Source organism: Sarcophilus harrisii, chromosome 6, assembly GCF_902635505.1.
Source record: "Sarcophilus harrisii chromosome 6, mSarHar1.11, whole genome shotgun sequence".
Lineage (NCBI taxonomy): Eukaryota > Metazoa > Chordata > Mammalia > Dasyuromorphia > Dasyuridae > Sarcophilus > Sarcophilus harrisii.
Window position 1 is genome coordinate 239334892 of NC_045431.1, and position 27315 is coordinate 239362206.

Sequence of the window (27315 nt, forward strand, 5' to 3'; positions counted from 1 at the left end):
ACTCACATGAATCATGCTGGGTCATGCAGTCACTGGCACAAAGGTGAAAGTACCACACCCCTTGCCAGGGTCTTGACTTGCTCCTGTTCCTGTTAGTCAATGGAGAGAAAGGAGGAGGAGAAGGAGGGGGAGACTACATTGGGGAAACTCCCAGGGAGCTCCAGAATCCTTAGCTACTGGCTATGGCCGAGGCCCATCTCTGTCGGTCTCGGAGCTTCCTGGAGATGCTCTGCAGCTTGGACTCTTGACCATAAGGAGCCCAAGAGGAGCTGAAATGGCAGGGACTCGGAGCAGGGGAATGGCTCCTGGCAGGAGTCGACTCCATAGAGTGGGTTCCCAGCCAAAGATGATAAAAAATACATAACACAGATAAGACAGAACAGGTTAAATAGCTCTGGGTACGGATGGAGAGGGCCATGGAACGGAGGAGTGAGGGACCGGGGCTGCCGGAAGAACAGGCTGGCAAGGGTGGGACAGGATCACTATTTGGAGCTCTTGCTCAAGGAAGGGGAGGGTACGGTTGAGTGGGGGAGTGCCAGCAATAAGCAGGCTTTCTCGGGAAAAAAAAAACATCAACAACAGGAACTTGTTATAAGACTTGCATTGGTCCAAGTCACACTTATTGTGGAAAGCTTAAAGCACTAATGAAATACAGGGTCTAGGTTGTGGAGGGCTTTTTCTGCTTCTGGAAGGACTTAAAAATCAAGGAGGGTTTCTGTCATTCTCAGGGACTCACGCTGTCCAGAAAACCCAAACCAAGGCTCTCCAAAGGCAAGGTTCAGATGTTTGAAAGAAACCAAAAATAAGAGATGGCAGGAGAATATCGGGCTCTTAAAATAGTCCTCCAAGGCCATCTGGTCCCAGCCAAAGCTGAACCGACACTCCCTGGACAATATACCTGACAAATACTGGCTAATTATACTAGCTCACATTTGCTCTCCGCTGAGCTGTGCTAAGCACTTTCTAATTATTATTTCATTTGATACTCACAACAACCCTGAGAGGCAGGTGCTATTATAATCCCCATTTTACAGTTAAGGAAACTGAGGCAAATAGAAATGAAGCGATGTGCCCAGAGTCCCAGGACTAGTGTCTGAGGTAGGATTCCGACTCGTCTTCCTGACTCCTGCCCCTATTCACTGTCCCTCTGTTAAACCAACGAACCACAAGCAGGGTCTACGTGCTGGGAGAAAATACCCCATAACTGGCTGGGACCCATCACTTTCCTTCTGAACCCCAACCTGCCACTCCTCTGCGCTTCCCTCCTTCCTGTCAGCAGCCCTCTGGGTCTGCCCTCTGGAGCCACGCAGGACCGACAAGGACACTTCTCCTCCACAAGGCAGCCTTTCGCACACTTGGCCACACTGACCAATCGTCTCTCTACAGCCAAACAACCTGCTTTCTGAATGCTGTGTGTGAGAGTGAGTGATGTGTGGGAGTGTGTGTGATGTGTGTGAGTCTGTGTGTATGTGATGTGTGTGTGTGTGTGTGTGATGTGTGTGAATCTGTGATGTGTGTGTAAGGATATGAGTGTGTGTATGACGTGTGCATGTGTGTGTGATGTGTGTATGTGTGTGTGTGATGTTTGTGAAGATGTGTGAGTGTGTGATGTATGTGAATCTGTGATGTGTGTATGTATGTATGTGATGTGTGTGAGTGTGTGATGTGTGTATGTATGTGTGTGTGTGTGATATGTGTGAATCTGTGATGTGTGTGTAAGGATATGAGTGTGTGTATGATGTGTGCATGTGTGTGTGAGTGTGTGTGATGTGTGTGAGTATGTGTGTATGAGTGTGTGATGTGTGTGAATCTGTGATGTGTGTGTGTGTGTAAGGATATGAGTGTGTGTATGATGTGTGCATATGTGTGTGATGTGTGTGTGAGTGTGAGTGTGTGTGATGTGTGTGGTGTGTGAATCTGTGATGTGTGTGTAAGGATATGAGTATGTGTGTATGATGTGTGCATGTGTATGTGTGATGTGTGTGTGAGTATGTGTGTGAAGGTGTGTATGATGTGTGTGTGATGTGTGAATGTGTGTGAGTGTGTGTGATGTGTGTGAATCTGTGATGTGTGTGAGAGTATGTGTGTGTGTATGTGTGTGAGTGTATGTGATGTGTGTGATATGCATGTGATTGTGTGTGTGTATGATGTGTGTGTGTATGTGATGTGTGTGATGTGTGTGTGATGTTTGTGTGTGAGTGTGTGTGAGTATGAGTATGTATGTATATGTGATGTGTGTATATGTGTGAGTATGTGTAATGTGTGAGTGTGTGCGTGTGTGTTATGTGTGCATATGTGAGAGTGTGTGTGTGGTGAGGGAGAGGACAAAAGAATGATCAGGAGAAAGGAAATTACCAAAGAATAGTAGGAGAACATTGTGTTAAAGGTCAGAGGTAATGGGTTTGAGAGGATGACTCACCCTCAGGGCCATTCAAGGTCTACATCTAGGATCTGCCCCCAACCCTGACCTCAAATCCTGCCTTAGACTCTCACTAGCTGCGTGACCCTGTGCAAGTCACTTAACCTCTGAATGTCTGTTTTCCCACCTGCAGAATAGGGATTGTTGAGAGGATCAGATGACATAATATTTGTAAAGTGTTTGGCAAACTTTAAAGTGTCACATAAATGCTAGCTATTAGAATTATTACGGATCCACTGGGTAGACCACTGCTCTAACTCCACTCTGGACCATGGTAACAGATGCTGCCAGACCATTGAGGGAAAACCAGAATGGAAAGGTGGCTGGGTTTAGTATCAAAGACCTTGTGTTCCAAACCCAACTCTATTTCCTACAAAGGCAATCTTAGACCACTTTTCTTTTTTTTTAAATAGTATTTTATTTTTCCAAGTACATTCAAAGATAATTTTCAACATTCACCTTTGCAGAACCTTGTATTCCAAAACCTTCTCCCTCTCCTGCCTCTCCCTTTTTCCTTTCCCAAGACAGCCAGCAAATCAATAAACGTTAAACATGTGCAGTGTTTCTAAACATATTTCCATATTCATGATGCTGTGCAAAAAAAAAAAAAATCAGATCAAAAAGATAAAAAATGAAAAAAGAAAAAACAACAAAAGGTAAAAACAGGCTAAACATGTGTAATTCTTCTAAACGTATTTCTATATTTGTCATAATGTGCAAGAAAAATCAGATCAAAAAAGGGAAAAACACGAGAAAGAAAAAAGAAACAAGCAAACAATGATAACAGAAAGTAAAAACACTGTTTCCATTCGCATTCAGCCTCCATGGTTCTCTCTCTGGATTCAGACAGCACTTTCCATCGCAAGTCTATGGGCGCTGAACAAGCCACTTTTCCTTCTCTGCACTTCAGTTTCTACCCTTGTAAAATCTGGTGTGGGTGGGTGGGGGTGGGGTAAGAATCTGATGGAATCTGGGGAAATCCCCTTCCAGATCTAAATCATTGGAGCTGCTGGGAGATTCTGGAGAGAAAGCCAGCCTGGTGGACAACACCATAGACTAGTGGTTAGGGTGCCCTGTGATCTAAGCCCAGCTCTGCCCCTGCCTCCGGTATGACTCTGCTTGGGAGGTCCCTTCCTTTCTCCGGGTCTTAGCTTCCCCATCTGTCAAATGAGAACTTAGGACTCTATGTTACAGGCAGAAGGAACCCTGGGAACTGACCTAATAGAATCCCTGGTTTTACAGGGAAGGAAACCGACTCTGAGAAAGGGAATGAATAGCAGTCAGTAGGAGCCAGGCCGGCTGGCATCAGAATCCCAGCCTTCTGATGTCAGGCCGGTTTCCCTGCTCTCCCATGCTGCTGCTCTGGTGCTCATGGCCACACTCAGTGAGTGAGAACAGGACAGGACTAGAATGCTCGACTTTGTGTCTGGATAATTCTAGGTTCTCTCTGGGCTCGGCAGTTGCCCCTGGAGAAGTCGGCTCACCACATGGGCCATCCCTCTCCCCAGCTTTGGGGTGAGCCGGGGTTAATCAGACCGTCTCCCTGGCAGGTTTCTTGGAAGCAGCAGCTGAGCTCATGTATGGCAGGTGTTTTGCAAACTGTCCAGAACAGGTTTTATATTATCAGGTATTTTGCTTAAAAAAAAGAAGAAGAAGAAAAAATAACTCTCCTTTATTGGAAAGAATATTAACCCTGGAGGATGGAGACATGATAATAAGTAGCATTTATAGAGCACGTTAAGGTTTGCAAAGCGCTTTTCAAGTTCGTTCTTATTCACTCCTCCGGCAACCCAGGGCAGGAGGGCGCTTATTATCCCCATTTTCCCGAGGCGGGGAGGGATATAAGTGATCGCTCAGGCTCGCACAGCCAGTTAAGTGTCTCCGGCAGCCTTCAAAGCGTTTCTTCGACTGCTCCATCGCTAACTAGCTTTCTGCTCCGCCACTAACTCACCGCAAGATCTTGGGCGAGTTCCTTCCGAGTTCTGCGCCTTAGTTTCCCCATTTGTAAAACGAGAGCTTTGGACTAGGTAACTGCTGTGGACCAAGAGGAAGCATTAATTAAGCGCCTACTGTGACCCGGGTCTCAAAAGGCCTGGGTTCAAGAGTTGCTCTGGCGTGTCCTGGATCTGTGACTCTGGTAAGTCACCCAACAGGGCAGCCCGCCTGGAAGTCACGAGGAGGAGGGGGTCGGCCTCCGTAAGCAGGGGCTCACACTGGGCCAGAGCAGGTAGAAGGGTCCCCTCCCTTTTCTAGCCCTGAGCCGCCCTGCAGAGGCTGTTTCCAAGGGAGGTGGGGGATGCTCCCGCCCACCCTCCTTCCCTCCGTCCCCCCTCCAGTAAGCTCTTTCTGGTGGCAGGTTCTCTCTCCCCCCAATGGGCCGGGCGGGCTTACTGGGGCTCTGGCCCGCTCCTCCCTCCCCCCCTCACTGCGTCAGGGAGCGTGGCCCCCCGCGGCTCCCCAGGCCCCGCCCTCAGGGCGCGCCCCAGCCAATGGGCTCACAGCCGGCAGGGAGCCCGCTCGGCTGTGCTCCGCTGCTCTGTCCCGGCCCCTCTGTGCCCCCGTCACCGCTGCCGCCGCCGCCGCCGCCGCCGCCGCCGCCCGGGCTCCGCAGCCGCCGCTCCCGCCGCCTCCCGCAGCAGACGCTGCCGCCCTCGGGCGGGTCCCCGACACTGACTCCGGTAAGGGGCCCCGGCCGGCCCGGCCCCGCCCTGGGGGTGGGGGGAGCGGGCGGCCTTAGGAGGGGCTGCGGAGGGACCCGCGGAGGGAGGAAGCCTTGTGTCCCCAAAGTGGAGGGCATGGTCAGAGCTGGCGATGGCCCGCCCCGCGGGGCCTGAGACGGGGAGGGAGCAGCTGGGGTCCGAAAACAAGGTGGGCTGTCTGCAAGGGAGGGGAGTCACTCGGACTCTGGCTGTGAGGGGCGGCGGGGGGCTAGATCCCCAAACTGAGGAAGGGGCAGTGAGACCCCGGTCAGAAGATTTATTCAGGGAGGGGAGGATCTAGCGTCCAACATGCCAAAGGGAGGGGGGATGGGGAGGCCCGAGGGTGCTGCAGTGGATTTTGTCGGCCCCCCCTCCCCTCTGTTCTCCATCCCCTTCGGATCCACCTCCCTCCCCCTTTGGAAAGGATGTGGGAGGTAAAAGAATGACCCTGTCTTTGGCATCCCGGAAATGGACGGGCTTATAGAGAATCGGAAACTTTCGTGCACAGGGCGGGAGGGGGGGGGTCTCTGGCTCTGGCTCCCTCTGTGTGTCTCTGAGTGTCTGTCTGTCACACACACACACACACACACACACACACACACAGCCCCAGGAGAGGAAGGCTGCAGGTGATGTCTGGGATGTCACAACTGTCACTGGCAGCTTCCCTTCCGGTGGTCCGGCAAGGTCAGAGTTAGATATCCCAGACTTTCATGTAACTGGCTCTTCGTTTGAAGCCTCCCTATTTTTCCACCTGCCTGTGTGGAGAGAACAGCTGCTTCTGCAGCTTTAGCTGAAGGGCCCAAAGCACTTCCACCTTACTTAGGTCTGAGCCTTCCTGAAAAGGAGGGAAGGAACAGGTAGTTTACCTGGTTTGCCAAGGAACTGGCATAATAATGGGCTTCAGCCCAAGGTCAGCCAGGGATTGGGAAGGTAAGGGAGGAGCTGGTACGGTGGGAAAAGGAAAGAGAGAGACAGAGACACAGAGACAGAGACAGAGAGAGAAGGGAGAAGGAGAGGGAGAGAATATATCAATATCTCAGTCTCCTCTTCCTGGTTCTGATACATGTTACCCAGCCTCAGTTAAACTCAGGTGATGCTAAAGAAGAGAAGATGCACAAGGTGATTTTGAGGGACCGACAGCTCTTGAAATGCTAACCTGGAACAGGTACAACAAGATAAGACAAAGGAACAGTTAGTTCTCTCCCAGAGGCCCTCCTGAACTGTGAACAGCCCACACCCAGCAGCAGCCCTACTATGGTCCGTGCACTCGCTGCAATGAATGAAACACCTTAACCTCCCTCTTCTTCTATTGCATTATAAACTCCTTGAGGTGCTACAGCTTTGCCTTATTCTGGATTTTCCACAAGATCTTCCCACAGCGGCTAAAACTTAGTACTTCACAAATGCTTTGGATTTCCCTGCATTGACAGTATGAGCAGAGCCTGATCAGTCTGATTTTGTGGGAAATCTCCGGGGTCAGCTTTTTGTTCTGCTACATCTGGCTTGGAGCATAGTAGGTCAGAGTTTTGGTCACTGGAATTCTTGGACTTTCTTCACGAAAGCTGATGGAATAAGCAACAAAACTGGCCTGAATGTTTTATTCCCTGAACTGTCGCCGTTTCCAGTCATTCCCAAATTAAAATAGATAAAATAAAAGTGCTATCTGGGGTTCCCAGTCGGCTTCCCAGCGTCCCATGGAGGCATATTATAAGCAGGGAGAAGTCGATTTCCGGGAGGAAGCCTTCTGTTTGTGTTTTGGTAGGTTGCTCAGGAAAAAAAAAAAAAAGAAAATCTGTTTAACCTTTTGGAAACCTGGCTTTTGTTTCACTAGTTTCTTGTAGCGGAGTCTGGTTTCTGGTCAGTCCAGATAGACGGGCATGTTTATTTCCTTCTAAGCGGCCAAACAAATTACTGAAAATGTCCGCCTTGCCCACGCTGGGTGTCCGTGTTCCAAAGCGCCCGGAGTGAGCCTTGGGAAGTTTATTATTTTTTTTAATTAACGTGCCTGCCAACGTCACCTTTGGGTGTTAATGACCCTCCGAGGGGCAGAAATGGAGGCTGAAAGGTGATCCGGGCAGCTGCTTCTCGGGGGTGGCTCGCTCCGCTCCGGTTTGCGTCCGAGTCCCCCGGGAGCTGGAGCTGACTTGGATCTGTTTGAGATCCGTAGCTTGGGGTCCCGGTTCCGATTCTAGGAGCTTCCTGGGCTCCCGTGGAAGTGACTGGCGTTTTTGCCACAGAGATAATTTATCTCCGGGCTTTATTTTCACGGGAAAAGACTTTTGAGGGGAGGGGGGTATTTTCTTTGGGTTCGGGGGGGGGGACCTTAGGACAGCCATGTACGTCTCTGCGGAGCTTGGGAGAGGGCGGAGCCAGCCCGGTGCCCCCTCCTCTGGGACCGGGGGAGGGGAGAGGGAGGAGGTGGGAGTGAAATACATAAAAGGCAGTTTTACGAGCCAGCTCGCAGCCGAGGCGGGGACGGCGCGCCAGCTGCGGAGGGCACGCCCGGCGTTCCTGGCCGCAGGACCCGCTTTCCCTACTCGTCAGAATGGTCCCCAAATTGTCCTTGATCCAGCTGAGGGGGGGGGGGAGGGTCCCTGAGCCTTGCTCTCCCCCGGCTACAAAGCCCTTTGTCTGCTGTTGAGATGCACCCGCTCCCCTTGGCGGCTCCGCCTTTGGGCCCGGAGCCTCCCCCTGGTTAGCTCGGAGACCGACCTGAAACCGACAGATCCGGCCTTGGCCTTGGCCGCCTTGGAGCTGGGCGGGGCTCCAGCCGCGTAACCTTTTACCTACTTTTCTGGGCTCGTCACGTGACGCCTGGGGGAAGGGGAGGAGTGAGGCAGCCAGCCAGTAGGGGGTTGAACTTGCCCTTCAAGTACAGGCGGCTGCTGGGGCCGCTGCGCCCACTCCCTCAGCCTCGCAGGGGAGGGAGATGCTTTTTCTCCGCCTTTCAGCTCACTTGCTTTCCCCCCCCATTTTCCTTTTCGAAGGAAAAACCGTGGAGTCATTCAGTGCGGTGGTTCTTGGCCGGGTGAATCTGCCCGGATGGCGGAAAAGCGGCTTTCAGTTTCCAGCGCTCGGTGCTCGGAAGTCCTTGCTCCCGCTGGGACCGTCCCGCGGGGGCCCGAGTCGGGCTGCTGCTGCTTCGGGGGCCCGTGGCCGGCCCTGCGCTTCCCCCCCGGGACGTGTCAGAGAAGGCTGTTTTGTTGCTTTATCCTTTATTAAATAGACGTGGCCATGGGAGCCCACGGTGCGAAAGCACCGGCTCAGAACAATCCTGGCAACAATATTCCATCTCCCACGATCATTATCTGTTCCTATTAGCTACTCTCGCCACCGTTTTACCGATAAAGAGACGGCGGCAGGGACGTTCCCAGGTTCTCACAGCCAGTTCCCATCGGAGATGGGATTGGAGCTTGGGATTTCGCGACGTTCCATCACCAGTGTGGACGCTGGAGCCAGAGAACCTGGCTTCGGCTCCTGCTTCCTGGGACAGGCTCAAAATGGCCTCTGAGAGCGACTCCCAGCTCCAGACTCGGGAGCCGACTTTTCTGCTTCTCGTCTTCTGCTGCCTCCGATAAACCGCCGCGAGGGGGAAGAGCAAGTATTGACTGGCTCTAACTGAGGCACAGGGTGTTTTGTCTAAACCTGTCTCAATCCCACGTGCCCGTGGGCCCAGCTCCCGAGGGATGGCCAGCTTTGCCTTCATCCTTTTATATTGATTAGTTGACAGGGACTAAGCATTCTTGTGTTCTTAGGCTCAGAGATGTTCGTTGGGTTTGGGGGGTTTAATGATAACCAGTAGGAGAGAGACGCTGCCCTTGGGACATGAGTCCCCACCCCCCTGGATGTCCAGCCCACCCCCTCACCTGCCATCCCAGGAGGAGCTAGAAAATCATTTCCTAAGGATTAGCCATTAGCCGGCCACGTGGCATTTTCTGCCCCAGAAGGCTTTGGGGAACAAGGAGAGAGACCATCGTTTGAAATCAACAGTTTTTGAGCATCTGCCGCCGGGGTCTTTCTGAGGCTGAGGGGAGGCTGGAGAAAACAGTGTTCTGGAGGTCACAGGTCAGTCAGGGAGACAGGACTGACCTACCTATGGGCCCGAGCAACGTCACAGGATGGGAACAAGGGTTTCTGGGAGGGCACTGGATCTGAGCCAGATATCGAGGCAGGGTTGGGAAGGGAGGGAAGGAACAAGCTCATAAAGTCCCTACTGTGTGCCAGTAAGAGAAAATCCCATCTAAAATTCTATTCTGATGCTTAATAAACACTTACTAAAATGAGCTTTCCCACCTTGGTAAAGGGGGAGGATTGTCTGAGTGACACAATGGAAAGGTCCTGGTGCAAGATTAGCAGTAGAGACCCCCAAGGTGAACAAGACTTGAAAGTTAGTTATAAAAGCCACAGCCTTGGAATTGGAGATTGTCAGCCAGGAGAATGCTAACCCTAACCCTAACCCTAGCTTCAATCTAGCTTTGTCTTAAGCAAAAGAAACAAGAGGATCCTGGAGGCTGGAGAAGGAGGGGGGAGGGGAATAATGCTGGATTTACTTGCAAGGACTGAGGGGAATCCACAAAAATGTGGCAAGAGGGCCAGAGATCAAAATGAGCCATGGCCAATGAGGAGAGCGGAACATAACGGGGCTTGGGGTTGTGTTGGTGGCTAGAGGGAAGAAGAGCAGGGCAGGGACAGGACGGCTGTCCAGTCTGGATGATAGAAGGCAGGGATGCCTGGATCCCCTTATCTCCCGCTCCTCTTATCTCTGCTTTCAGAGACTGGAAAAGACTCTACCAGAAGTAGTTAAGTTATTCTGATCCCAGAATAAGTAAGGAGATAACAAGGTGTCACCTACCTGCCCTTGATAAGTTCAAGGCTGAACTCGGTTCCTCCTAATGAGGAAAGTGACAGATGGATTTGCCGGGTCACTCCCTTAATTAGACAGAGGTAATGAATCAAGCAATGAGCATTCATTAAATGCCTTTGCTAAGCATTGGTGAGACAAAGAAAGACAAAAGGGATTTCCTGCCATCCAGGAGTTCTAAAGGGGACCGCAGTCTGCATGGGGACTTAAGAGTTCATTGTCCACTGGAAAGGAGGTCTGGGGGAGGGGCAGGGAGAGCCCTAGAGATCTGTGTGGGCCCTGGGCAGTTAGGTTTTATTTTTATCAGTGACTGGCTGGAATTATCAGATGTTCAGAAGACACAAAATTGGGAGACTTGGTTTGCACGACAGAATTCAAAGCAATATTGTCAAACCAGGACATTGGGCTGACTCTAGTAGGATGAAACTTAATAGGAATAAATGTGAAGACCTGAACTTGAGTTCCAAAAAGTCAACTTCAGGAGGCATGATGGGATGGCAGTTTGAGTGGGAAAAACCTGGCTGGGTTTTATTCACCTGCATGTTCACCGTGAGCCATCGGTGTGATCGAATGGCCAAGAGAGTTATTGAGATCTTGGGCTGCCTCCGAGTGTGGCCCTTCAGGAAATGAATGGGCGAGAGTTCCATATCTTCTGCCCCAGCCCAGAATCCTGGACTCAGTTGTACCTGCCACAGATTAAGAAGATCGTTGATAGGTGGGGGATCGTCCAGGGGCTGGCAGCAAGGACTTGTAGTTTGGGTCCTAGGAGGATCAATTGAAGGAAAGGGGGAGGTTTGGTTCAGAGAAGATTGGTGGCTGGGACTGTGCTAGTGGATTACCTTTGTTGTGCTCACCCTATGAGGATGACAAGAGTCATGGGAGGAAGCTGCAATGGAACAAATTTGGGCTGGAGCTAAGGAGAATGGTGCTAATGACTAGAGGCGGCCACAGGCTGAATGGGCTGCTGGGGGGAAGCGGGGGTTCTGTTGCCCTTGAGTTCATGCAGCCCTGTTAGGTGCTGGGCTTGCAAAGTAGCTCCCACCCTCAAGGAATCCCCAGCCTCAGGAGGAAACTACATCTCCAGCAGAAGTCAATGCAAAGTCTATACCCGGTCAGCACTGGGGGCTGGGAGCACTGGCAGCTTGGGGCTCAGCAGGGGCTTTCTGGGGGGAAGTGGCCCTTCAGCTGAGCTTTGGAACAGGCACAGGAGGGAGGAGGGGAGTGCAGTCCCTCAGTGTGCCATGAGGCACATCGAGGGCAAGAGCACGGGGTGCAGGGTGGATGGGTGAGTGTGAGAAATGGCTGGTAAGTCGCTGTGGCTGGGCATCCAAATGATCACCTGGGTGGATGCGTTCCGGGGCTTAATAGGCTCCCTTGATCTTGTCTGCACTTGGTCCTAGACTAGTGGGAGCCACTAAAGCTGTGTTAGCAAGGGCAGGACATGGTCAAAGGAGAGCTTTAAAGAAGTGACTGTGGGATGCAGTGGAGAGGGGAGAAGTTGGGCAGCTGCCAGCCAATGAATGTGGAGGCTGTGGTGGTAATCTAGGTGAGAGGTGAGGACCCGGCTGGAGGCACTGAGCCTGGGAGGGAAGAGACCAACTCAGATGTTCATCCCCACTCTGTCCTCCCAGTAGCCTCTGCTGGGCCCCAAAGATGGGAACACAAGCCCTTGGGAGTGGTGTTGGGTGGGTGGGGATTGAATGAGCACCCACTGAGTCTGTGTGAGCGCTCATGGGCTCATTCTCCCGGAACCCCACAAACAGTGGGAGGCAAGCTGATGAGACACCCATAATACTTGGGTTCTAGCCCTTTGCAGTTTTCTAGGGGGAAATCACTGAGCCATGGCCTTAGTTTTCTCATCCAAAAATGGGGCTACATATCCACCCTGGATTGAAAAGAGCAGTCCAAAAGAATCTTGTCTTGCTTCAACAAGCATTTATTAAGCATTTACTGTGTACCAGGCACCCTGCCAATTGCTATGATTACAAATACAAGCCACAATAAAGACAAAAGTCAAGAATAGTAGTCTTGCTTCAACAAGCATTTATTAAGCATTTACTGTGTACCAGGCACCCTGCCAATTGCTATGATTACAAATACAAGCCACAATAAAGACAAAAATCAAGAATAGTATAGAGTGTTTAAAAGATCTGATTAAATTCCCATTCTGGACTAATGATGTCACTGCTGATTTCTGGAAATAAGGGGCAGGGAACATGATTAGAAGGATTCTGCAGCAAAGGCTTAGTGTCCTGGCATGAAGAGCTAGCCTTGGAATCAGGAAAACCAGCTCCAGTTCTGCTTCAGACACACAATGTTTGAGGGACCCCGGCAAACTGCTCAGCCCCTCAGCCCTCTTTCTTTGGACTTTCAGCTACAGAGAAGGCAGTGACCTGCAATGGTGGGGGACTTTTCTCTTTCAAAAGCTGCTTAGATCAGTAGTTCTCAAAGGGTAGTTTAGGTCCCCTTGGGGTTCCCAAGACATTAGAGGAGGGAGGCTGAGATCAAAACCATAAATAATACTAAGAAGTTTTCCTTTCTGGTATAATAGATGTCAATAGATATAACCCACACAAACAAAAGCTCTTTGGGGTCAGGTTCTCATTCATTTTTTAAGAGAGCAAAAGGGTCCTGAAATGAAAATATTTGAGAACTGCTGCCATGGTCCAGCAAAATCCCAGCTTCAGCCCCTGTGCTTTTATGGCATCTTTGTTAACCCTTCCACATTCTGTAATTTCAACTTTGGGGGTTCTCCTTCCACAGATCAAAACAGATGATTTTTTGAGGGTTGCTATGGCTGTCAATGAGATGATACTAGGTAAGCCATGAAAGAACCCAAAAGCCTGCCTTGAATGACCCTTTAACTTGACAGAAGTTGCCAGAGCTTATATCATGATGGTGTCCTCACTAGATGCCCCGGACACACCGTCTGCCTCTCAAATTGTCTCCCTGCCCCCCAGAAAAAGAAGGTGTCAAGCTTTGCCCAAGAATTCTGCGCTGGGATGACATAGTTGATAAGAACGGGGGCCCTTTATTTTGAGCAAGCCTGGGTAGCGACACTTTATAAATGGTTCTCTCCAAGTCTTTAAAGTAGAATCATACAAAATTTGAGCCCCCTTTTTCTGAATTCTCAGCTCTTCACTTCAACAATCTTTAATGTGAACTTCTAGCTTCATTACCCCTCCTCCCCTGCCTTTTGGGGTCCCATTGCTACACCCTAAACCCAGATCCTGCGCATCTCTGGCCCAGATTTTTGGGAGAATCTTTGAATGCAGGTCTGATCATGTCACCTCCGTTGCTCAAAACTTCCGAGTAGTTTAATTATACCTATATTTGTCTACTAGAGAGAGTTGAATCAACCCCAAAACTCATTTCCCAGAATCCCAGAGTTGTCTAATCCAAACCTGTACCTGGACAAATATTTCTTCTTTGACACACCTGGAAGATAGCCATTTAGCTTCAGGAGCTCAGATTCAAAGGATAATTCTCTCCAATTGGTCTGGTGACCCCTATCCTGGGGCTTTCCTCACAATGTTATAGCCTGCCTTTCTTAGAAAGGAAAGACACCAGAACCAGACAGGCCCCTTTCAATCCCTTGTTTGGTCATGTTTCAATGCCTCAAAATGGAATTAAGCCTGTGGTGTCCGACAACTTCAGACCTTGATTATGGATTATGGAAGCTAAGAAGGGCAGGTTAGCAGGGGAAAAGGGGTGTGTGAGAGAGAGAGAGAGAGAGAGAGAGAGAGAGAGAGAGAGAGAGAGAGAGAGAGGAAGAAAAAGAAGAAGAAGAAGAAGAAGAAGAAGAAGAAGAAGAAGAAGAAGAAGAGAGACAGAGAGAGAGAGAGAAAGAGCTGTAGGTACTGAAACAAGGCAGTATAAGTTGGAGAAGTTCAGCTGAACTTGCTAAAGAATTGTCCCATGGTAATTTCTGGCAAGTGGCTTGAAAATGATATGTTGACATTTTTTCCATGCAGTGAAACTAAACTCACTCTCCAGGCATCTAGCTTGGTTGAAAAATGCAGTCTTGGCAGAGAGGGAGGTAGAAATGTCAGCTGAGGCACATTTGCGTTCACCCCCCCACACTTTGAATTTTCTCTCAACTTTATTTGAATGAGCAGGCAGTGACCCAGGATCTCCCAAGTACTTCTGGCCCTGCCGGTCCCCAGACAGGGAATTCTCTTACCCAATTCAGTTTTGGAGAAAATTAGTTGGCCCCCATCTCCTTTCTTGTGCCCGTAAACCTTCTGGCTCATTACCTTTTCCTCCATAGAAGCAGTTTTCCTTTCTACTGTTTCTGGGAAATCAGAATTGAGGTGCATCGCAAAGCAATAAATAAAATCGAAATTTCTGTCTTTTCCCGGCAGCATTCTTATTGACTAATGGTTGCGGTGATTTGTAGCTGGACTTCTTGGAGAAAGCCCCTGTTGAACACTCATTGTTGCTATGTATACACAGAATAAGACAGGGAGAGAGAGGAGGAGATGGAAGGAAAGAAGGGAAGAAAGGAAAGAAGGAGGGAGGGAAGGAAGGAAAAGGAGAGGAAGAAAATAGAAAGAGGGAGAGGAGGGAGAGAGGGGGAAAGGGATGAGTTGGGGGCAAAGAGGAGGGAGGGAGGGAGAAAGGGAGAGGGGGAGAAAGCAGGGAAAAAGATAGAGAGAAAAGAGAGTGGGAGGAGAGAGGGAAAGAGAAGAAGAGAAATGGAAAGAAGGAGGGAAGAAGAGAGAGACATGAGATGAAGGGGGAGGGAAGAGAAAGAAGTCTGTAGGGGTCACTGTAGAGGACACAGCTGTGCAAATGCCCTCTTCTTGAGGGTTAATGGCTTCTACTAACAAAAACCTGAACGACTTGTTCCTTCCCCTCCAAGGTGACTCTGTGTGTGTGTGTGTGTGTGTGTGTGTGTGTGTGTGTGTGTGTGTTTTAATACATCTGAGTATGTACAGGCCATCTCTTCCCCTTTTTTTTTAGAAGTAGGAAGGTGATGGCAGAGACTGTCTTGCTTCTGTCTGTATCTCCAGTGTCTAGCACAGGGCCTGACACATAGTAGGTCTTCTCTTTTCCCTCCCTATACTTTATATATTATATACTTGGTAACCTCATCTTCCACAAATATAATTTTTATGTAAATGACTGACCTGTGTCCGCACACACTCATCCCCACTCACCTCCCCACTTACACACAGACTCATACACACATACTCTCATACACTCACACATGCACTCACACTCACACACACTCCTCTCCACACTTACCACTCACACATTCACACACATACTTGTCACATACAAACACACACTCACTTTCTCTCCCTCTCACACACACATCCTACATATCCAGCCCCACACTCTCTCTCCAGCTTGTCTCCCATCACAATTGTCCACTGGACATTTCAAGCTGGATGTCTCAGAGACCTCTTCAGCCCACCATGATGAAGCCGGAGCTCATTTCTGGCCCTTAGTCCCCTCCTGGTCCTTTTCCAAGTTTCCCTTTTACCCAAGGTTCCATTCTTTCAGGCTCATGCTCTGGGCCTTGTCATAGACTGTCTCACTCTTCCTCACCCACGGATCCAGTCGGTTTCCAGATTTTGCTGTTCTTATTTTCTTTTTCTTGTTTTTCAGTCCTGTCCATGATCCCATTAGGGTTTTCTTGGCAGACGTTGGAATGGTTTGTCATTTCTTCTTCCAGCTCATTTTACAGATGTGGAAACCGAAGCAATGTCTGCCTCATGACTTGCCCAGAATAACACAGCTAATAAGTGTTGGAGGCTGGATTTGAACTCAAAGATGAGCCTTCCAGCCTCCAGCTGAGGGCCCCTGCACCACCTACCTTCCCAATATCATTCTCATGTGACCTCCCCTCTTCTCTCACACTGCTGCAAGGATTCCGGCCCCTCTCACCTCTCACCTAGATTATTGCAGCGCCTCCCACTTGCCTTTCCTGACTCGTCTCCCCATTCCAGTCTATCCCAGACACTCTTGTCAATCATTTTCTTTGAGCCACTTTTTGACAATGTGACTCTTCTCCTTCATCAACTCTCCTACCTCTCTATTGCCTCCGGAGAAAAGATGAACGCTGCTGAGCTTGTAAAGCACTCCCCAGCCTGGCCCCGACCCATCTTTCCAGCACTGCTGGACCTTCCTCTCCTTTCACACTCGGAGATCTGGCCAAGCTGCCTTTCGCTCTGTTTCTCACATATGCTGTTCTCGCTCAAGCTTCCATGACTATGCATTAGCTGTCCACATGAAACACACTTAACCCCTCCCCTCCGCCTCAAAGAAGCCTTCTCTCCCCTTAAGTTGCCATCTCCTGAAGCCTCCCACCTATACCCACCTTCCCTCTCTTAACTGTTACATATTGAACTATCTGGTGAGTTTATTCATTTTTTTTCTGTGAAAATTTCCACATACTTTGTTGTCTTCCCCATTAGAATGTCAACTTCTTCCAAAATAAGAATTGCTTCAATTTTTGGTACTTGTATCCCCAACACCTAGTACAGAGACCAGTATATAGTAGGTGCTTAATAAATGCTTTCTTCATTGATCTGGTGCCTAAGTTTGGTTCTTGGAAAGTTGAGTCTAAGTTCCTTGAGGCCAGGGACTATTTGTTTTTGTATCCCCATGCTTAAACAATGCCTGATACTCAGTACATATTTATCAATTCACTAAATAGGAGCAGGGCTCTAAGTCACACTAATGCCTCCAGTGCCTGCGGCATTTAACCTCCATCTTATTTAGGTCACCGGTCCCTACCCCCTGCTTCCAAGTACACGTTATCTTCTCCAGGGTGTTTGTTTAGGTATTTACATTTTTTTTTTTTTTTTGGAAGCAGTTGGGGTTAGGAGACTTGCTTGAGGTCACACAGCTAGGAAGTACCTGAGACAAGATTTTTTTTTTTAATTTATTTTTTTATTATACCTTTTTATATACAAAACATATGCCCGGGTCATTTTTCAGCATTGACAATTGCAAAGCCTTCTGTTCCAGTTTTTCCCCTCCTTCCCACACCCCTTCCTCTAGATGGCAGGTATTCATGTTAAATATATTAAAGTATATGTTAAATACAATATACGGATACATATTTATACAGTTATCTTGTTGCACAAGAAAGATCAGATTCAGAAAGAAGGTAAAAATAACCTGAGAAGAAAAAACAAAAATGCAAACAAACAATAACAGGAAGAGTGGAAATGGCTATGTTGTGATTCACACTCATTTCCCAGTGCTCTTTCTCTGGGTGTAGCTGGTTCTGTTCATCACTGATCAATTGAAACTGATTTGAAATCCTCTCATTGTTGAAGAGAGCCACATCCCTCAGAATTGATCCTCATATAGTCTTGTTGTTGAAGTGTATAATGATCTCCTGGTTCCGCTCATTTCCCTCAGCATCAGTTCCTGTCAGTCTCTCCAGGCCTTTCTGAAATCCTCCTGTTGGTCATTTCTTACCAAACAATAATATTCCATAATATTCATATACCACAATTTATTCAGCCATTCTCCAACTGATGGGCAGCACTCAATTTCCAGTTTCAGCCACTACAAAGAGGGCTGCCACAAACATTCGTGCACATACAGCTCCCTTTCCCTTCTTTAAGATCTCTTTGTGATATAAGCCCAGTAGTAACATAAGCCCAGTAGTAACGCTGCTGGATCAAAGGGGGGATGCACAGTTTGATAACTTTTTGATCATAGTTCCAAATTGCCTGAGACCATTTTTGAAAATCAGGTTCTCCTGAGCCATGACTCCATCTCCACTGAGTCACTTAGTTGCCCTTCCAGGTTCTTAAATTTTTTTAAATTGCCCTGGTCCTTTCATGGGTTGAGAAGTTACTTATGACATAGTTAAGAGGGGAAAAAACCACTGGGGAGCCCAGGAATGGAAGGAAAGTGAGGATCCCAAGACTGCTAAGATTACAGATCACTAAGGATGGGGTTTTAGATTTAAAGTAGGATAGGAGACCATCTGGGCCAAAGCTTTCCTTTTAACAGTCCAGGAAGCTAGGGCCCAGAGAGATTCCAACTTGCCCCAAATTCTGTATCATTCTATCTGGGCCATCAATGGCGGAAGTATGGGATCTGTGGTTCCAGGCTCAGAGTTCTTTGACTGTACCACATGGAAGCTTCAGGCCTCTATTTCCATCCTGTCTTCCCAAATCCCTACCTTCAAGTCTTCTCCACTCTTCTTGCTCTGACACTGTCCAGCATTTTTTCCTCCTACATAGGATTTAAAAGTGAGACTCCGAAATGTTGTCACTTGTTTGAGGTCATACAGTGTTTTATGTTCCTACCCCCTTCTCTTTCCCTCTTGCAGTATCTCTAGTATGGAATAATTCCTTCCTCCCCCAAGGCATCCAGACAATCAGACGCAGCACTTCCCTTGGTCATTGTCCTTTCCCATTTATCTCTCCCCACATTCACTCTTCATATCTCTCCACTCTGCCTTTTGATCTTCCTACATATTGGAAGACTGTCCTTGACACCTGAAGGATTAATCCCTACTTGATTGAACATCAGCACCAGTGTGCCCCTGACTCTGCCCATCATCCCCATCCTAGAAGCCATTCCCCGGTCCAGCAGAGACATTGCTTGTTCTCGTCTCTCTCAGGGTTCCCTGGAAATTTCCCTCCAGCTGGTTCAATCTCTGAGATAGAGAAGCCAGCATCATTCCCTCCTCCCTAGCTGAAGTTTTTGCTTGGCTATCCATAGATGCTTCTCTAAAGAGAGACCTGCCCAGGAGACCCCAAATCAGCCTTGACTGTCGAGCTAATCTAAACTCTCCCAGTAACTAGCTGGACCTCAGTGAGAGAACCCATAAAAACTGAATTTATCTTTGAGCTGACAGTGCTTCTCACCTAAGAGTGAGCCCATGCTGACCCAAGCACACTCCCAACTCATTCTCTTCCAAAGGGGTCAGTTTGGGGGCCAGGGAACAGCAGCCCTGTGACTCCCAGGGCCTGCAGGGGAGGGATTTGGGGGGAATGTTCTGCTCTGTTGGGTTAAACAAATAATTTACTCAAGTGATCCTCAGACTGTTTACCCACACTACTCATTCATTCAGCTTGGAAGGGCCTGCTAGTTACTAACTGGTCGTAACAGAAGGCAAAATTGGCCCTAGCCTAGAGTGGCTTTTGTAATTCTTAGGGGAATAATTGAGCACATAAATCACTGCAAGGTGCTGGCATTGGTTCTATTATGTTTCCAGCTCCTGTGGTCGTCCTGCCAGCTGCCATAGACTTACTGCCTGTTGCAACAGCAGCCTCAGTTCTTATCTGTAATCTAATAATTTGAGGGAGGACGGATGGACCTATGGTCCCATTGAAAGGCCAAGCGAGGAACCTCATCCCAGCTGTGTAGCTTGGCGCCTTCGATCAGTCAACAAGCAATTTTTCTGTATCCCCAAAAAGAGCCTGCCCTTCTGCATGAGCCACCTTCCCGGTGCCCCTCGGACTTTCTTCAGTTTGTTCTCCGTAGAGCCTCTAAGCTGTTTCCTAAAATGCAGCTCAATGTGTTGCCCTAAATAGGGATTCAGTGACTCCAGTGGTCCCATGGTTTTGCTAGAATAAAATATTGTTTCGTGTTTATCTCAACTTTTTTAAAAGATACATTTTTGTGTGCTTTTGTGATATACATAATTATTAGCTCAATGGCTCCTGAACAGTCTTAGTGAATAAATATTTATTAAGCACCTATTTATTAAGTACCTATTAAGTGTGACATTAAGGGTCAGGCACTGTACTAAATGCTAGGGATACAAATAAGAAAAGACAATCTCTGCTCTTGTGGAGTTTACAACTTAATAGAAGATAATACAGATACAAAAATATCACTTATGAATAAGTTCATGCACATATAGAGAATGTTCAAATTTTTCTTGCCTATAAATCTGTACAGTTAAAAAAAACTTTGGAGATGCCTAATGTAGGGCCCTGGGAGTCTGTGTCAGAAATGGACTGGATCTTGGGCTTTCCAGCTGCCCACTGTACCTCCCTGCCTCCCCACTAGAATGTGCCTCTATAAACATCTTGGAGTGGGACCTTAGCACTTTGATGCTTTTATAGAAGAGATTATGGTAAGGAAGAAAATAGCCTGATCAGAAATGTCAGGGTGACTTGTCACCAGAAGTGAAGGCCGCTTGCCATCCATTGTCATTCCCTCACGGAGACTTTTGGCAGAGAGAGCACACTGTGAGGTCAAGGGTCATTCCAGAAATATTCCTGTGCCTACCACTGTGTGAAGGTACAGTAGGAAAGGGAGGGATGTGCGGTACTGGGGCCTCCCCCACCAAGATTGTCATTATTTTGTCGTTATTTCAGTTTCAGTTGTGCACAAGTCTTTGTGACCCCATTTGGGGGGTTATTGGCAGTGATACTGGAATGGTTTATCATTTTCTTCTCCAGTCATTTTACAGATGAGGAAACTGAGGCTGACAGAGATGACTTAACCAGAGTCACACAGCCAGGAAGTATCTGAGGCCAGATTTAAACTCAGGAGGATGAATCTTCCTGATTTCAGGCCTGACACTCTATCCATTTTTACCATCTAGCTGCCCAGATTACCCCATAGGGGGTTTGTAAATGCTCATATTTTGATTATAGCATCTCCCGGGCCAGAACGTCCACTCCCCGAAGATCTGACACCTAAAGGGTGATTGACTGATGTTCAAGGACATGCTTGGAAAACCCTGTAAACAGAATAAGGGCTTTCATGCTGCTTTATTCCTCCCTGCCCCATCCTACTTGTCCCCTGGCATGAGGAAATAAATCTGTAAATCTGGCTTCTTGCTTTGCAAGACGCTGCCCTCTCCTCCACTTCCAGGCGTCATCCGTCTGTCTCAGCATTTGTTAAGATAGCAAATCATCAATAGCTTCGCCTGGCAGGGAGATGAACCGGAAGCGTTAAATCATATCTATCCAATTGGGGGACTGGTTTTCTAACTCATAGATTACTGAACTTGGAGACAGTGCTTTGGACAACTGTGAGAGGGGGGACGATTTCAGGATGAGGGTGAGGACAAAATTGAGTTAATGGGCTCTGGGTTGTTTTTATTGGGGATGGAGTGCATCGGGAAGATGGCAGTTCTAAGAACTAGGAGAATCTCCTAGTCCCTACATGTCAGTGTTAGGTGCTTAACAAACGATGATGGCTCCTGAAACAGCTACTATTCTTATCCTTTAATAACCATGGGAAATGATGGATTTAGTAGGCCATAAGAATCTAACCAGGAGAGCTGGGCAGGGTCCTGACTGACCCTCAAGAGACCCTTTGGAATCTCAGCTTCCTAGTCTGGAAAAGGAGGCGATTGTTCTAGAGGACCCAAGAGAAGGCTGCCCGAGAGCTCTCCATGGTGGGTGTCTATTTATTTTTGTTCCTAGAGCTAAGCCTAGGTCAGTGGGTGGAGTTCCCTCTGCTGACAATGGAGTTCAGATATCTATGGAGCCATGTTTAATCTTTAAACAAAAGATTAAAGGAGAGGTTTCTGACCCAAGAATTTGTAGACTATTTTTGAACTTAAAGAAATACTTGAGATAATTTAAAAATAATCTAATGCATTAAAAGTGAAAAGTAGTTCTCTACAAATGCTTTAGGGTATTAGATCTTGAAGTAAAGGCTTGAGGGGAGTGGGCCACGGTGAAGGAAGCCTTGGAGGAAGTGAAGGAGGGGCTCTACCCAGAGTAGAAAGGAAGAGCAGCAGAAGGTGTAAACCAAAGCGGGTCACGATGGGAGAGAAGGGAGGTTCGTGTAGCAGATGACCACAGTTTGGTTTGGCCAAGATAGAGGAAGAAGAAAAATAGAGAAGAAGGTAAACTCTTTCTGTTCAGGGAAACTTTGACATGAGCTTTAATAATAAGAGCTGGTATTTATGTAGCTCCTGCTAGAGGCATGCAAAGTGCTCATTTGGTCCTTTGCTACAGTCCTGGGGGCTAGTTCCTTTTATTCCTATTTTATAGTTGAGGAAACCAAGGCAGACAGAGAGGTTGGGTGACTTTGCCCAAGGTCCTCATAATTGTTGTTTATTATTGATCACATATTGATCATATTAAGCCATCAAATTCATTGACACGGAAGCCATCTGTCACATTATTCTTGGGAATCTCCTTTTAGTTTGGAGTCTCCAGTTGGGCGGAAGGTAGCAATTAATTGAGGTGTTGAAGGGAGATCGCTCATGTGAGGCAGTGGTAAGGAGGAAGAAGTGCGTCCTAGGCCTAGGGCACTACCTGGGTAAAGAAAGCCACAACAATAGGAAATGAGTATTGTGTCTGGGCAATAGAATAATAGCATAATGAGGGAGTCATGTATCCCACATCCCTCTGCTAAACAGAGGAGGTTCTATTTGATCCAGAGACAACTGGGAGCCATTGGAATATAATAAGTGAGGGCGGAAGGGGGTGACATGGATCAGATCTCTGCTAGCAGGGCCTTTGCCCAGGCTGTGCCCACACTTGGAGCACCTCCTTCCCTCATCTAGTTTCCTTCAGAACTGAGCCTATCTCCTCTTCCACATGAGATCTTTCCTGCTTCCTCCTGCTTCCTGAAATGATCTTGTGCTTACCTCTCTGCGGATCCCCTTATCTGTGGAGACACATTTGTCAGGAGAAGAACGGCAGCTTCTTGAGGGCTCTTGGGGTTCTCTTTGCCTCTGCATCCCCATTACTTGCCTGTTTCTTTGAGTGAGAGCTCAGTTTCTTCCTCATCTCTAAATAGAGATGAGGCCTTGGTTGTTTACTGCTTCCTGTAGTGAGGGAATGATGTGCACTGACCAGCCTTAAAGCACCTTGTAGTTGTTATTTACGGGAGCCACTCATTCTGTGTTCGGGGCCAGAGAGTGGCGACTGGAGGAGTATGTCTGTCCATGGGATGGCGTGAGAAGGGGAGATCATTTAGGAAACTATGAGGTGGAGGAAGGCCCGACCATGGGGGTAACAACAGAAACATCAAGGAAGGAGCAGGGCCAAGGGAAGGGTCCAAATGCGAATAATAGGAGGTATTACCACCTGTAGAGATAGGAAGCATTAAGTCTGAGTGCTGGGACCACTGTGATGTTATTCACTGGCAACTGGGTGATGGAGAAAGTTTGGGGGAAGGGAACTGGAGGAGGTTTTAACATTTGATTTTCAGATATTAATGGATAGTCTCAGCGGGCACTAATTTTAAAGGAAGAAGCCGTATGAGTCTGTGATTTCATTGGGCCAAGGAACTCCCAGATGCAGAATCCCTCCACCAAGGCAGGTCTGCACCTTCTCTGTAGGGTAAAGGTCTTGGCAAGAGTCACACAATCATTATGGATGTCGGAGAGGAGCCTTGAACTTGGGTCTTTCTGACTTTGAGGCTGACCAGTTTAATAGGCACTTCAGTCACGAGTAATCTTGATGTGAGGCAGTGCTAATGAATGTTACTTGTCTTAATGAATGTTAATTGGCCATCCAAGGAGTCCAAAGTCTGAGGGTGGGAATGGAAAAGGCTCCTGAAGGAAACCGACAGAAAATATGGCCCTATAAAAACATTGGAAAGGAAGCCAAAGATTATCAGGCCAAACACAGGTGAGAAAAACCCATTCTCCGGAACTGACCTTAGGAAGGAGGAAGGGCTTGGTGGACTGCCACCAGCTCCACCTTGATCTCGTTAAGCCAATCCGTGGGAGTAGCTGTTTATCTCACCAGAATACTTACTGTCTCTGACAGACATCTGTCTGCCGATACTGCTCAGACTGCCGGGGATTATCAACTAAGCTACTAAAGGAGCCAGCTGTATGGTGTAGTGGATAGAGCACTAACCCTGAAGTCAGGAGGACCCGAGTTTAAATCCGACCTAGCTGTGTGAACCTGGGCAAGTCACTTATCCCTAATTGCCTCAGCTAAATAATGATAACGATAAGTATAAATATATAAAGTAAATAAGTATAATTTAAAATACCATAATTGGTATTTTTATTGTATATCTTCAAAACATTATTATCTCATTTGATTCTTAATCCCCATGTTACAGAGAAGGAAACCGACAGAGAGCTTTCCTCTCCCGGAATAGTCTTGTATTTGCTTATCTGGGTAAATGTTGGACGTCCCCTGTGGGGACAGAGAGAGTGTTTTGTTTGGTCTGGCCCAGTGCCTTGCACAATACCCACGTTGCTTAGTAAAGCTTGCTGAAAGAACAGCGCCGGTTCGAGGGCTCCTTTCTCACCCGCTCGCTTGGACCTCAGGGAAGAGCCCAGCAGCAGGTGGATGAGCTTCAGCCCTTGGGCGGCGGTTGGCAGTGGAGGCTGCGGGGAAAGGAGGCTGCTTTCCTTCTAACTCTTCCTTCCTCCCAGCCAAAGGAAACTGAAAGTCTCGCTTGCGCTTAAAGACCATTACTTTGGCTTTGAGGAAGTGAGACTGATCGGGCCTCCCGGCAGGGCTACAGTGTAGCACATCCCCAGGAAACAGTAACAAGGCCGGGGAAGCGAGAGGGCAACATTGTAGCCAACCGGGGGGTGTGGGAAGCTGGGAGCCTAAGGGCTTATCTCTTCTGGCGCCCCCTCTGGTTCCTCGGTGCTATAGCCAGGCTCCTAGAGCTCCCAGCGGTTGGTTAAACAGTAATCGGCCACACCCCCTTTCATCTCCGGTGGCACCGGAGAGTTGGGCAAAGTTCTTCCTGACGCCTGCCTTATTTTTATGGCACTGCATCAAAAGGAGGGGCCCTTTACCGGACTCATTTAACACGTAAACATTTATTGGAGGCAGGTGCCCAGGCCAGAATGCTGGCACTTGGGGGGTTCAAATCCTGCCCCAGCCCTTTCTAGCTATGTGACTCTGGACAAGGCAGGTGCGTGCCTCAGTTTCCCCAACTGTGAAGAGAGAGGGCTGGGCTAGACGAAGTCAGGGTGCAACAGCTTTCGGTCTGGGAGTGTTTTTGCTGCTTGTCTCCTGCCCAGCTGTTACTAATCTCTTACAACTGGGGAGTCTTTCACCAGGGACACAGAGAAAGACAATAAAGGAGATGGTTTTTCCCTTCATGGAATTCCCGTTGTCCTGGGAAGGGTTCAGCATGTATCTGTATGAAGGCAAAGAAGTGACAGCGTGTTCCTATGTAAATACAAACACATGCAAATGCATCGTATGCAAATAGAAGAGTTCTGGGGGAGAAGGAAGTGAGGTGCTCCTCCAATAAGAGAATTTATGGTCTATTTCCCTTTGCAAGCACTGATTGAGTGATCAGGGCAGTCAATAAACACTTGCTCCTGCCTCATTCTGGGCTGAGATCCATTCCCCAATGGGGTAAAGGGCACCAGGGAGGGGGAACTACCATTGTAAGCTCACAGTTTTATGGAGCTGGAAGGCGCCTTATCGGAGAGATGGTGGTTGTGGCGAGCTGAGGTTGGCTGAGGTCACTCAAGCAACCCTCGGACTGGTAGTGTTTATTAAGTGCATCCTATCTACACAACAAGCACCAGGCTTCCGCTCTCTGGAGGATGCAGCTGGCCTATGGATAAGCAGGTACCAAACATATACAAGGTGATTTGGGGAGGGGGGAGGGAGAGAAGAGAGTCCCGGGGGGGATGACAAAAGGCCACAAAGCCAAGGGGATGGAGCCCGTCCAGAGTCAGGCTGTTTTGTATGAAGAACCCAATGAGAAGTCCGGTTTAACAGTACCTGAAGGGAAGCAGTGTGTAATAAGTCTGGTCTAGGTAAACTGGAGTCCAGTAGAGAAGGGTAAGAGGGAGCCACGGGGGCTTTAGAAAGAGGGAAGACTTGAAGCAGGGAGCCCACTGAGAATTTCACTGGAATAGGCTAGGTGAGAGGACCTGTGCCAGAGGAAGGGTACTGTGGGTGGACACGTGCTATGGATGCAGAGATGTGGGAATATTCTAGCCAAGGCTTGGCCACCGACTGGATGGGGGCAGAGTCACTTTGCCCTGGGTTGTCTGCTCTTGCCTCTCTCCTTGTTTTCTCAAAGTCTGAACCCTTATCTGCTAATGGGGTGACCATTTGCACTAATTGGCTTTTGCAGAATGGCTTCATTTTTCTTCTGGTTTTTAAGTGGTTCTTTGGATCAGTGGGAAGATGTCTTTCGGCTTTTTCACCGGGCTCTCAGGGCTCTTTTGCTTTCTCTCTTGCTTTCAATTCATCCATTATCAATGACTTATGCCCTATATTCGAAAGGTGTTTATGGAGTGGGGGAGGGAGGGCACTGACCTGGGGAGTACTGGCAGCTGCGGGAAGAACAAACACCCAGATGAAGGCCGGGCTATTCTAAAAGAAGCTCACCTTGACCTCCTGTGACCCCCAGAGTAGTGGGTGGCTCTAGGTCAGCCACAGACTCTCTGAGACTTTTTTGGTGATGGGGTGTTGATGTGGACTGAGTCTAACAGCCAGCCCCAGATACATGGCAATATATACTTGATATGTATTATAATATATACAATATATACTGATATATATTATAAACATAAATATATGTATTGTGAAACATAAATGTAATATATTGTGCATATAACCTGTGTTTTGTATATATAACCTATGTTATATATTATATATATGTTATATATATAAACCTATGTTAGATATTAATATAAATATATGTTTCTCATTGATGGGTCTCAAACCCAGGTCTTCCTAGCTTCCAAATTGGGTCTCCATTTAATATGCCATATTTTTTTAAATATTTGATTAGTTTAATTGAAAAAGAAGTGGACGTGGCCTTTCACGATAAGTGCTCTGGGGAAGTTCCAGATTTAGTAGAAGTCTCCCCCAAAACTAATGTAAGGCCAGGAACCAGCCAGTCCCTTGTTTTGGGGTGGGGGTGGGGTTGGCATAATACCTTGCACTCAAAGTTGTAAGCTCCTTAGATGCATATATTATTTCCAAAGACAGAGATCATAATTTATCCTATGAGTTCCCTCCGGCCATATGGGAAAAGTCAAGTGGATGAGAATGCTTGTTGTCCGGGCGGTTCTTGAACAAACCACTGAGTCCTGCTGTCTTGGACACACACTGCCACTGGAGAGGGAGCTGCTGAGCCCAGAACAGAGTGGGGAGGGACTAGGCTCAGTTGCCTTTGGGAGACTGCTTTTCCTTGAAGCAAAGGTCTATCTTTTTAATGCCAATATTCTTCTAGGGTTTATGTACTGAGAGTTCTAGAATTCTGCAGTCTTGCACATAGTAGGTGTTTAATGAATATCTGAATTGAATCAATTCTAAATGAGATTAGATTTTGGCAGACAGGGAATTGAGCAGTCATGGGGCTCATTGCATTGTCTAGAGTTGTGGAATGACCTGAGAATTGCCTTTGGGAGTTGGCCAATTGACTTGGTTTGGGTGCTAGGGAAGGACCTTGGGGACCTGTTTCCAGTTCCTGATTCAATTTATCTA

The 27315-nt window shown here is 48.0% G+C and overlaps 1 protein-coding gene across 2 annotated transcripts in view; it reads left to right on the plus strand.

Moving 5' to 3' along the window:
- The first annotated feature begins 4899 nt into the window (after positions 1 to 4899).
- Positions 4900 to 27315, plus strand: part of CPT1A (carnitine palmitoyltransferase 1A) — a 65677-nt gene continuing 43261 nt past the window's right edge. Inside the window, exon 1 of one of the 2 annotated variants that reach the window (XM_031942589.1) lies at positions 4900 to 5097. The gene's annotated coding sequence lies outside the window, so the exon portion shown is untranslated. Of the gene's footprint in view, positions 5098 to 7581; positions 9184 to 27315 lie in introns of those variants that run through there. The other variant, XM_031942591.1, reaches the window with a different exon arrangement.